We start from the raw sequence: 12,519 nt of genomic DNA, 5'->3' as shown, positions 1-12,519 counted from the left end.
ATGTTGTGCTGACCACTGATCCTCATGTATGCGCCCTCAAATTTCTGTGACCATATGTATGTCGAGGAGTCTCTTAAATGTCCCCAATGACCCTGCCTCCACAACTGCTGCTGGCAACGCATTCCATGCTCTCACATCTCTCTGTGTAAAGAACCTGCCTCTGACATCCCCTCTATACTTTCCTCCAACCAGCTTAAAACTATGACCCCTTGTGTTAGTCATTTCTGCCCTGGGAAATAGTCTCTGGCTATCGACTCTATCTATGCCTCTCATTATCTTGTATACCTCAATTAGGTCCCCTCTTCTCCTCCTTTTCTCCAATGAGAAAAGTCCGAGCTCAGTCAACCTCTCCTCATAAGCTAAGCCCTCCAGTCCAGGCAGCATCCTGGTAAATCTCCTCTGATCCCTCTCCAAAGCATCTGCATCTTTCTTATAATAGGGCGACCAGAACTGGACGCAGTATTCCAAGTGCAGTCTAACCAAAGTTTTATAGAACTGCAACAAGATCTCATGACTCTTAAACTCAATACCCCTGTTAATGAAAGCCAAAACACCATGTGCTTTCTTAACAACCCTGTCCATTTGGGTGGCCATTTTAAGGGATCTATGTACCTGCACCCCAAGATCCCTCTGTTCCTCCACACTGCCAAGAATCCTTTCCTTAATCCTGTACTCAGCTTTCAAATTCGACCTTCCAAAATGCATCACCTCACATTTATCCAGGTTGACCTCCATCTGCCACCTCTCAACCCATCTCTGCATCCTGCCAATGTCCCACTGCAGCCTACAACAGCCCTCTATACTGTCAACGACACCTCCAACCTTTGTGTCATCTGCAAACTTGCTGACCCATCCTTCAATCCCCTCATCCAAGTCATTAATAAAAATTACAAACAATAGAGGCCCAAGGGCAGAGCCCTGTGGAACACCACTCACCACAGACTACCAGGCAGAATGTTTTCCTTCTATTACCACTCGCTGTCTTCTGTTGGCCAGCCAATTCTGTATCTAGGCAGCTAAGTTCCCCTGTATTCAATTCCTCCTGACCTTCTGAATGAGTCTACCATGGGGAACCTTATCAAATGCCTTGCTAAAGTCCATATACACCACATCCACAGCTCGACCCTCATCAACTTTTCTAGTCACATCCTCAAAGAACTCAATAAGGTTTGTGAGGCATGACCTGCCCCTCACAAAGCCATGTTGACTGCATTTAATCAAGCCATGCTCTTCCAGATGGTCATAAATCCTATCCCTCAAAATCCTTTCTATCACCATGCAGACAACAGACGTGGGACTTACTGGTCTGTAATTGCCAGGAATTTCCCTATTTCCTTTCTTGAAGAGAGGAATTACATTTGCCTCTCTCCAGTCCTCAGGTACGACTCCAGTGGAGACCGAGGATGAAAAGATCTTCGCAAGTGGCGAAGCAATTGCATTTCTCGTTTCCCAAAGCAGCCGAGGACAAATCTGGTCCGGGCCTGGCGACTTGTCAATCTTAATGTTTGACAAAATGTTCATCACATCAGCTTCCTCTATCTCTATCCATTCCAGCATGCACAACTGCTCTTCAAAGGTTTCATTCACTACAAAGTTTGTTTCTTTTGTAAAGACAGAAGCAAAAAACTCATTTAGGGCTTCCCCTACCTCCCCAGACTCCACACACAAGTTCCCTATGCTATCCCTGATCGGCCCTACTCTTTCTTTGACCATTCACTTACTCCTCACATAAGTGTAAAATGCCTTTGTGTTCTCCCTAATCCATTCTGCCAAGCCTTTCTCATGCCCCCTCCTGGCTCTCCTCAGAGCATTTTTAACTCCTTCCTTGCCTGCCTGTAATCCTGTAGAGGGTGGATGATGTGAAGGGTAGAGCTGAGCTTGACCCTAGTTTCCTCCACCTTATGTAAGCTACTTTCTTCATTTTGACGAGAAGCTCCACCGCTCTCATCATCCAAGGTTCCTTTATCTTACCACTTCTTGCCTGTCTCAGAGGGACATATTTATTCATCACTTGCAACAACTGTTCCTTAAACAGTCTCCACATGTCTATAGTGCCTTTACCATGGAACAATTGCTCCCAATCCATGCTTCCTAACTCATGTCTAATTGCATCATAGTTTCCTCTTCCCCAATTAAATATCCTCCCATTTTGCCTAATCTTCTCCTTCTCCATAGCTATGTAGAATGTGAGGCAGTTGTGGTCACTATCACCAAAATGCTCTCCCACCACAACTGATACCTGCCCCAGCTCATTGCCGAGCACCAAGTCTAGAAAGGCCTCTCCCCTCGTCGGCCTGTCAACATACTGAGTTAGGAAACCCTCCTGAACACACCTTACAACAACAGCTCCATTCAAATCTTCTGCTTGAAGGAGGTTGCAATCAATATTGGGAAAGTTAAAGTCACCCATTACAACAACCCTACTACGTCCACAATTTTCTAAAATCTGCCGACCTATGCTTTCTTCCGTCTCCCTGCTGCTATAGGGGGGCCTGTAGTAAACCCCCCAAAGAGGTGACTGCTCCCTTGCTATTCCTAATTTCCACCCTTACTGACTCGGTAAGCAGATCTTCCTCAACAATGGAAGCTTCTGTAGCTGTGATACCCTCTCTGATTAGTAGTGCTACACCCCCTCCTCTTTTTCCCCCCTCCCTATTCTTTTTAAATGCTCTAAACCCTGGAACATCCAGCAACCATTCCTACCCCTGAGAAACCCATGTCTCTGTTATGGCCACAACATCATAGCACCAGGTACTGATCCATGCTCTAAGTTCATCACTTTTATTCCTGATACTCCTTGCGTTAAAGCAAACACACACACTTTAACTAATACCTTGGTTCCTTGCCAGGAAAATCCTTCCCACTAGCTGGTCTACCTCTTGCTATTGCCTCATCTGTATCAACTCTCACCTCCGGTATACAGCTCAGGTTCCCACCCCCCCCTGTCATACTAGTTTAAACCCTCTCGAACTACTCGAGCAAACCTTCCACCCAGGACATTGGTCCCCTTCCAGTTCAGATGCAACCTGTCCTTCTTGTACAGGTCCCTCCTTCCCCAGAAGGCATCCCAATTATCTACATATCTGAAGCCCTCCCTCCTACACCAACTGCGCAGCCACGTGTTAAGCTGCGCCCTCTCCCTGTTCCTCGCCTCGCTATCTCGTGGTTCCGGTAGTAAACTAGAGAACACTACTCTGTTCGTCCTGCTTTGCAGCTTCCATCCTAACTCCCTGAAATCACTTTTTATATCCTCGGTCCTTTTCCTGGCTATATCATTAGTGCCAATATGTAACACGATTTCTGGCTGTTCGCCCTCCCCTTTTAGAACCTTATACACCCGATCGGAGACGTCCCGGACCCTGGCACCAGGGAGGCAACATACCTTCCGGGAATCCCGATCCTGACCACAAAATCTCCTGTCGATTCCCCTAACTATCAAGTCCCCTACCACGAGTACTTTTCTATTCTGCCCCCTTCCCTTCTTTGCCACAGTGTCAGGCTCAGTGCCAGAGAACTGATGACTATGACTTTCCTCTGGTAGGTCATCCCCCCAGCAGTATCCAAAACAGTGTACTTACTGCTGAGGGGAATGTCCACAGGGATCTCTGCACTGTCTGACTGTCCCCTTTCCTCCCCCTAACTGTAACCCATCTATCCTTGTCCTGAGCCTTAGGAGTGACCAACTCCCGGTAACTCCTCTCAATTACCCCCTCAGCCTCCCGAATGATCCGTAGTTCATCCAGCTCCAGCTCCAATTCCCTAACACGGTTTTCTAGGAGCTGGAGTTGGGTGCACTTCCTACAGATGTAGCCAGCGGAGACGTGTGCCATGTCTCCCACCTGCCACATTCTGCAGGAGGAGCAAGCAACTGCCCCAGCATCCATCCCCGACTTATCTGAACACCCACTCAGTACTAAAGTAGAAAGCTTAGTTCAAGTTGCTATAAACTCAATAACAAATTTATATCCAATAGAGGAAGTTTAGGATGAACGTTACCTTATGAACGAGGTTAGAGGAAGAGGCGGGTGGGAAACACTACAGTTGTAGAGTCTCAGGTTTAGCCGAAAATGTGTTGCTGGAAATGCGCAGCAGGTCAGGCAGCATCCAAGGAACAGGAGAATCAACGTTTCGGGCATAAGCCCTTCTTCAGGAATCTTGGCTTATGCCCGAAACGTCGATTCTCCTGCTGCTTGGAAGCTGCCTGACCTGCTGCGCTTTTCCAGCAAAACATTTTCAGCTCTGATCTCCAGCATCTGCAGTCCTCACTTTCTCCTCTCAGGTTTAGCCGCCTTGCTGATATTTATGGTCACTGCTTTCCTTCCCGGCTGCCCCTCTGGTCCTCGTCACTTCCCCCGCTGCTCCCACTCCTTCTGTGAAAGGGAAAACACCGCTGTCCGCTAGCGGTAAGTAATTTTAAAAAAACTGCCTTACCTTAGCTGCAGTCTTCCGGGTTCGGCTTATCTCCACTGCTGCTCGCACTCAAAAAATGGTAGCCATTACAGAAGAGAAAGTGCTAGAAAAGCTAAAAGGTCTAAAAATTGATAAATCTTGTGGCCCCAATGGGCAACATCCGAGAGTTCAGAGGCAGGTAGTTGAGGAAATAGTGGAAGCGTTGGTTGTGAGCAATCAAAAATCACTGGAGTCAGCGATAGTCCCAGATGATTGGAAGATCACTGTTGTAACCCCCTTGATCAAGAAAGGATCAAGACAAAAGATGGAAAATTATAGGCCTCGATTGTAGGTAAAATTCTAGAATCCATCGGTATGGATGAGGTTTTTTAATTCTTGCAAGTGCAGGGTCAGATTAGAACAAGTCAGCATGGATTTAGTAAGGGGAGACCATGCCTGACAAAGCTATTAGAATTCTTTGAAGAGGTAACAAGTCAGTTAGACCAGGGAAATCTCATGGATGTTATCTATCTAGACTTCCAAAAGGCCTTTGATAAGATGCCTCTCGGGAGGCTGCTGAATAAGCTGAAGGGCCATAGTGTTTGAAGTGAGCTACTTTCATGGATTGAGGATTGACTGTCTGACAGAAGGCAGAGTGTTGGGATAAAAGGTTCTCTTTCAGAATGACACCTCATGACAGTAGTGTCCCGCAGGGTTCAGTGTTGGGGCCGCAGCTGTTCATTTTAAATATTAATGATCTGGATGAAGGGACTGGGGGCATTCTGGTGAAGTTCGCTGATGATATGAAGTTAGGTGGACAGGAAGGTAGTACTGAGGAGATGGGGAGGCTGCAGAAAGATTTAGCCCTTTTAGGAGAGTGGTCCAGGAAATGGCTAATGAAATTCATCATGAGCAAATGTGAGGTCTTGCACTTTGGAAAAAAGATTACAGGCATGGGCTACTTTTTAAGTAGTAAGAAAATTCGTAAAACTGAAGTACAAAGGAATCTGGGAGTGCTAGTCCAGGATTTTCTAACAGTTGACTTGCAGATTGAGTCCATGGTTAAGAAAGCAAATGTAATGTTGTCACTTGTCTCAAAAGGGCTGGAATATAAAAACAGCAATGTGCGACTGAGACTTTATAAAGCTCTAGTCAGGCTCCATTAGAATACTGTGTCCAACTTTGGGCCTCACACCTCAGGAAGGACATACTGGTACTGGAGCGTGTCCAGCGGAGATTCACACGGATAATCCCTGGAATGGTAAGCCTAACATATGATGATCAGCTGAGGATCCTGGGATTGTGTTCATAAAGCAGGAGAATCGACATTTCAGGCATAAGCCCTTCTTCAGGAATGAGGAGGGTGTGCCAAGCAGGCTAAGATAAAAGGTAGGGAGGAGGGACTTGGGGGAGGGGCGTTGGGAATGCGATAGGTGGAAGGAGGTTAGAGTGAGGGTGATAGACCAGTGAGGGGGTGGGGACGGAGAGGTTGGAAGGAGATTGCAGGTCAAGAAGGCAGTGCTGAGTCCGAGGGTTGGGACTGAGATAAGGTGGGGGGAGGAGAAATGAGGAAGCTGCAGAAATCTGCATTCATCCCTTGTGGTTGGAGGGTTCCTAGGTGGAAGATGAGGCGCTCTTCCTCCAGGCGTCGTGTTGCCATGGTCTGGTGATGGAGGAGGCCAAGGACCTGCATGTCCTTGGTGGAGTGTGAGGGGGAGTTAAAGTGTTCAGCCACGGGGTGGTTGGGTTGGTTGGTCTGGGTGTCCCAGAGGTGTTCTCTGAAACGTTCCGCAAGTAGGTGGCCTGTCTCCCCAATGTAGAGGAGCTAGGACCTGGTGTGGGGCTGGAGCTGGGAGTGGGGGCGGGGTCCTAGCTCCAAGCCCTGCCATATTTTCACCATCCCTCCAGACCGCGCCCTCTCTGAGGATGAAAGATCAGTCCTCTGCAGAGGCCTCACCTTCATTCCGCTACGCTCTCGGATTAATGAGTTCAACACGCGGCGAGACATCGAACAATTCTTCTGCCGCCTTCGCCTCCGCACCTACTTCTTCAACCAGGATTCACGCCCACCCTCTGACGACCCCTTCTCCCGCCTCCAACACACCCCATCCTCCTGGACACCCCGTGCTGGCCTCTTACCTGCCTTCAATCTCTTCATAGCCAACTGCCGCCGTGACATTAACCGCCTCAACTTCTCCACCCCTCTCACCCAAACCAACCTCTCACCCTCGCAATGTGCAGCCCTCCACTCCCTCTGCTCCAACCCAAACCTCACTATCACTATCAAACTGGCAGACAAGGGAAGCGCGGTGGTAGTTTGGCGCACCGATCTTTACATTGCTGAGGCTAAACGCCAGCTTGCGGACACCTCCTCCTACTGCCCCCTTGACCATGACCCCACCTCCCTCCACCAAACCATCATCTCCCAGACCATCCATAACCTCATCACCTCAGGGGATCTCCCATCCACTGCCTCTAACCTCATTGCCCCTCAACCCTGCTCCGCCCGTTTTTACCTCCTGCCCAAAATCCACAAACCTGACTGCCCTGGCCGACCCATTGTCTCAGCCTGTTCCTGCCCCACCGAACTCATCTCTACATAACTCGACACCGTCCTGTCCCCCTTAGTCCAAGAACTCCCCACCTACAACACCACCCACGCCCTCCACCTCCTCCATGATGTTCGCTTCCCCGGTCCCCAACGCCTTATCTTCACCATGGACATCCAGTCCCTATACACCTCCATCCCCCATCATGAAGGACTCAAAGCCCTCCGCTTCTTCCTTTCCCGCCGTACCAACCAGTACCCTTCCACTGACACCCTCCTTCGACTGACTGAACTGGTCCTCACTCTGAACAACTTCTCTTTCCAATCCTCTCACTTCTTCCAAACCAAAGGAGTAGCCATGGGCACCCGCATGGGCCCCAGCTATGCCTGCCTCTTCATAGGATATGTCTATCTTCCGCAGCTACACGGGCACCACCCCCCACCTTTTCCTCCACTACATCGATGGCTGTATCGGTGCTGCCTCGTGCTCCTACGAAGAGGTTGAACAGTTCATCCACTTTACTAACATCTTCCACCCTGACCTCAAATTTACCTGGACCGTCTCAGACTCCTCCCTCCCCTTCCTAGACCTCTATATTTCTATCTCGGGCGACCGAGTCAACACAGACATTTACTATAAACCGACCGACTCCCACAGCAACCTAGATTACACCTTCTCCCACCCTGTCCCCTGTAAAAAGGCCATCCCATATTCCCAATTCCTTCGCCTTCACCACATCTGCTCCCAGGAGGACCAGTTCCAATACCGTACAACCCAAATGGCCTCCTTCTTCAAAGACCGCAATTTCCCCTCAGACATGGTTGACGATGCTCTCCACTGCATCTCCTCCACTTCCCGCTCCTCCACCCTTGAACCCCACCCCTCCAATCGCCACCAGGACAGAACCCCACCTGCAACCCCACCAACCTCCAGATACATTGTATCATCCTTCGTCATTTCCGCCACCTCCAAACAGACCCCACCACCAAGGATATATTTCCCTCCCCTCCACTATCAACATTCTGGAAAGACAACTCCCTCTGTGACCCCCTCGTCAGGTCCACACCCCCCACCAACCCAACCTCCATTCCCGGCACCTTCCCCTGCAACCGCAAGAAATGCAAAACTTGCACCAATACCTCCCCCATCACTTCCCGCCAAGGCCCCAGGGGACCCTTCCATATCCGTCACAAATTCACCTGCACCTCCACACACATCATTTACTGCATCTGCTGCACCCGATGTGGCCTCCTCTACATTGGGGAGACAGGCCGCCTACTTGCAGAACATTTCAGAGAACACCTCTGGGACACCCGCACCAACCAACCCAACCACCCCGTGGCTGAACACTTTAACTCCCCCTCCCACTCCACCAAGGACATGCAGGTCCTGGGCCTCCTCCATCACCAGACCATGACAACATGACACCTGGAGGAAGAGCACCTCATCTTCTGCCTAGGAACCCTCCAACCACAAGAGATGAATTCAGATTTCTCCAGTTTCCTCATTTCCCCTCCCCCCACCTTATCTCAGTCCCAACCCTCGGACTCAGCACCGCCTTTTTGACCTGCAATCTTCTTCCCAACCTCTCCGCCCCCACCCCTCTCCGGCCTATCACCCACACATTAACCTCCTTCCACCTATCGCATTCCCAACACCCCTCCTCCAAGTCCCTCCTCCCTACCTTTTATCTTAGCCTACTTGGCACACCTTCCTCATTCCTGAAGAAGGGCTTATGCCCGAAACTTCGATTCTCCTGCTCCTTGGATGCTGCCTGACCCACTGGGCTTTTCCAGCAACACATTTTTCAGCTCTGATCTCCAGCATCTGCAGTCCTCACTTTCTCCCATTGTGTTCATAGAGTTTAGAAGGTTAAGAGAAGATCTAATAGAAACTTATACAATAATGCATGGTTTAGAAAGGGTGGACACTGGGAACTTGTTTCCATTAGCTGGGAGACTAGGACATATGGGTGCAGCCTTAGAATTAGAGGGAGTCAATTTAGGATGAAAATGAGGAGACATTTCTTCAGCCAGGAAATGGTAGGCCTATGGAATTCATTGCCACAGAATGCAGTGGAAGCTGGGATGTTAAATGTCTTCAAGACAGAGATTGATAAATTCTTGATCTCACAAAGAATTAAAGGGAGAGTGCAGGTAAGTGGAGTTGAAATGCCCATGAGTCATGATTAAATGGCAGAGTGGACTTGATGGGCTGAATGGCCTTACTTTCACTCCAATCTCTTATGGTCTTATTGTCTTATGCCTCTGCAGTCTTTGTATATTGATTTGATCACTTTCTTTATTTGTAGAATGTTAGAAATGGAAATCCTGTGCTGTCATTGTTTTGTGATATTTGCAGTGTCTATGCAACTATTCAGTGAGAAATTCTACCAGGGAGATATGCTTAGCTTTATCTTTATAATTGCTACACTAAGACTGTAGCCAACTTGCATTTTCATGTGATCTATAGTGGTCATTTTAGTCAAGTAAAGCCAATTTTTAAAATAAGCAAGGAAAAATAGTTGTTAAAAATATTATGGTCTCTTTCATGCCTTGTGACCATTGCATTATTGCTACCTTAAAGAAAAAGAAAAATTCTGCGTCTTAACTTTGTTCTGCAAACAAAATGAAGTAAAGAAGTTTTTATTTATTTTCTAACTCAGCTTAAATGTCATACGTAACAATGGACTTTACTGCATCCTCAGGATAGGGCATCAGAGAAGACATGGTTCTTTCATACAAATTGAGTTTTTTTTTAAGGTTACAGGGCTGTGTGAGCAAACTCCAGTGGAACAAACTGGCACTGGCCATTCTGAACCTTTCCAGAAATGTCAAAGTATTGTGGTTTGTATATACCAGGGATTCTTCATGCCAAGGTCAACATAGATTCCAGAATTCTGGAGAGCCAGTCATATATTTCAAGCTTCTTTCCTAATTGGAACAAATCTTTTCTGGTGTTTGTTGAACTCTATGGAATAATAACCAATTAGACGCTAAATCCTGGAATTATCTTCCTGGAGCAGATGAACAGTTATCCCTAGATTGTTTGCACCAGTTGCCAATCTAAAAGGTTTACTATACTGAGACTCACTTTTCTGAGTGGCCTTAAATTTCACAAACCCTCCTAGCATGTTTCCATCCACACCAACTTTTGTTTTCATGTTTCTGTTAGTGCTTAGCTAGGCTGCTAAAGTTCAGGATGGTTTATAATAGAAATTGCATATTCCTAGAAAGCATGTGATTCCTCTTTGCATGTGGGAGTGGGAAGTTTAACTGAGGAAATTTCCTTGGGTTTGGGGGATAGCATATTCCCCCGTATTGCATCTCCAAGTTGTTGCTTTGGTATAACAGGGAATTATATTTTAAAGAAAAGATATGTTTAATATTGTTGTATTGTCGGTGTAGAGTTAGGAACTAATGAATTAAGAATCAAATGTATATGTAAGTTTTCCTGTGGCCAACAGTCATTAGCACACTGGAGAGTCAGATCAACATAGGGTCAGCCAATAAAGCCTTCTGATCCAGGCCAAATAGTAAGTTAGAATTAAACACAAGAGTCCTCCTTCTATGCTAAAAGCATGTCCCTTTTTGTTCAAGCATTTGGAAACGAAAGACAACCAGGATCTATACTAAAAATATTAGGCACCATTGAGCAACTTGCAATAAACACTAATCAGTGGATTTATACTTCCAACATCAAAGTGGTTAAAAATGGATACCTCTAATTCTATTCAATGTGACAAAGATACATATCTCAAAGTAAAACCATAAATTTGTAATATTCTTTAAATGGTTTGACTGCATGAAGTAATCAAATCTTATTTATTTTCTTACTATCCTTACAACAGCACAACTGTTACCTACAAATAGTTCTGTCTGGTTACCTTGTGACACAAGTGGGCTATACTGGCTGTACAAAAAAATGATGATTGCTAAAATGCATCTCGTTCCCACAGTCAGCAATCAATAACTGGTTGATTTCTTCTTGGGTTTTAAGTGACCTGGGTTGACCTGTAACACTCTGGGCATTGTAATTCCATTGGACCAATGGAAATCAGTCAAATAGTAATCCTGCTATAATGATTAGTCCTAAGGTTATGACAACAAACAGATATTGAAATTGCTAGAACAAACTTTTCTTCAACTCAGAAATTGAGCCTTTTTTACTATTTGAAGGACAGGATAGTTAAACAACTTGGCAGGCTAACAGATCTACAGTGGGCTGGTCTACCTTTCTCACTCGTACATTGTGGGCTGATGTCCTTGTTGCAGAAACAATAAAGTCTGTTTAAACTCAGCACTGAGCTAAAATGGATCAGCTAAGTTTGGGTTTTCCTCTTGTGTGCATAAAATCCTGTCTCTTTTCCCCAACTAATGGAAACAGAATTTGTCAGAAACGATGAAATGATTTCCAGGTACCCGCCTTGCTTGTCCCTGTTAAGTGTTCCTGGAATCACTATCACCTAATGAAAATCTAAGTTTTTCTGTTTGCACTTATCTGACAATTAAACTATCAAAGCCATTTTTACTGGTCCTAAACTTTTGTGATGTCCATTATTTTAATTTGTTGATGATATAATGCACTTACTCAGCCAATAATAGGGCTGGTTCTCTTCAGGTTATTCACATGCATTTGGTGTTCCACATAAAACAACAGAGAACACTTCACAATGTGTTCATATGGCTGTAAAGTGCTTTTGAAATGAGAACATTATAAAGAGTACTACGTCAATACAAAACATACTTTTTTAAAATTTTCAAGTGCATGGTGCTCTCATTTTATTTCCAATCTAAATTTTCCAGTAAAGAGTACCAATCAAACAAATGGTTTCTTTACATCAGCCATTAAGATAGATTTCTCAATTCAGAAAGTGTGCAGTTGGTAATTATTTGATATAAAAGAATGTTTCACTGTTGTGGAACAAAACATAGATTACATGGCCACCATTCCTGCGATGAGTTGGTTTTGAGATTGCATCACATTCTCTAAATGAATAATAAATGGTGTTATCTATTTCCTATGCTGGAAGAAGAGAGAGCAGAATAATTAAACAACCAAAGGTTTGAATCTGGTTGAGCCCTCTGATTTCAGAATAGTAACAGCTGAAGATTTTGTTGTAACCCTTAACAGACAGCCAATTGCTCATTGTACTGCTTTCAAATTCAATGAACGTTCATTGAATAGAGCTCTTAGAATACTAGACCCCCATCAGGGATCAGTGCCCACTGGCGATCCAGTCACATATTGCAAAATTCATTGTCTGTTTTCATGGAATATAAAACCAGCCACTAAAAAGAACAGCTGAACCTTCTGACTAAATTGCTATTTTCATATCAACTTTACCAGAGAAGAGTAATTTAATTCATCAGCTGTTTGGTTAGTTTTGTTGACTTCAATAATAATTTTAATAACACATCACTCCTCATCTTAATAGCTTACCTCAGGTCAATATTATGACAGATAACACATTATATAAATCTACTTAATTGAATTACTCACCTCTAACTCAGTGTTTTCAATTTCTGTTTGCTAAGAATATTCTTCCCACTATGATACAATTATTTATGCAATATTCCAG

This window comes from Chiloscyllium punctatum, chromosome 9 (assembly GCF_047496795.1).
Source record: "Chiloscyllium punctatum isolate Juve2018m chromosome 9, sChiPun1.3, whole genome shotgun sequence".
Classification (NCBI taxonomy): Eukaryota; Metazoa; Chordata; class Chondrichthyes; order Orectolobiformes; family Hemiscylliidae; genus Chiloscyllium; species Chiloscyllium punctatum.
The sequence above is the reverse complement of the archived record's forward strand: the minus strand, read 5'-3'. Positions refer to the sequence as shown.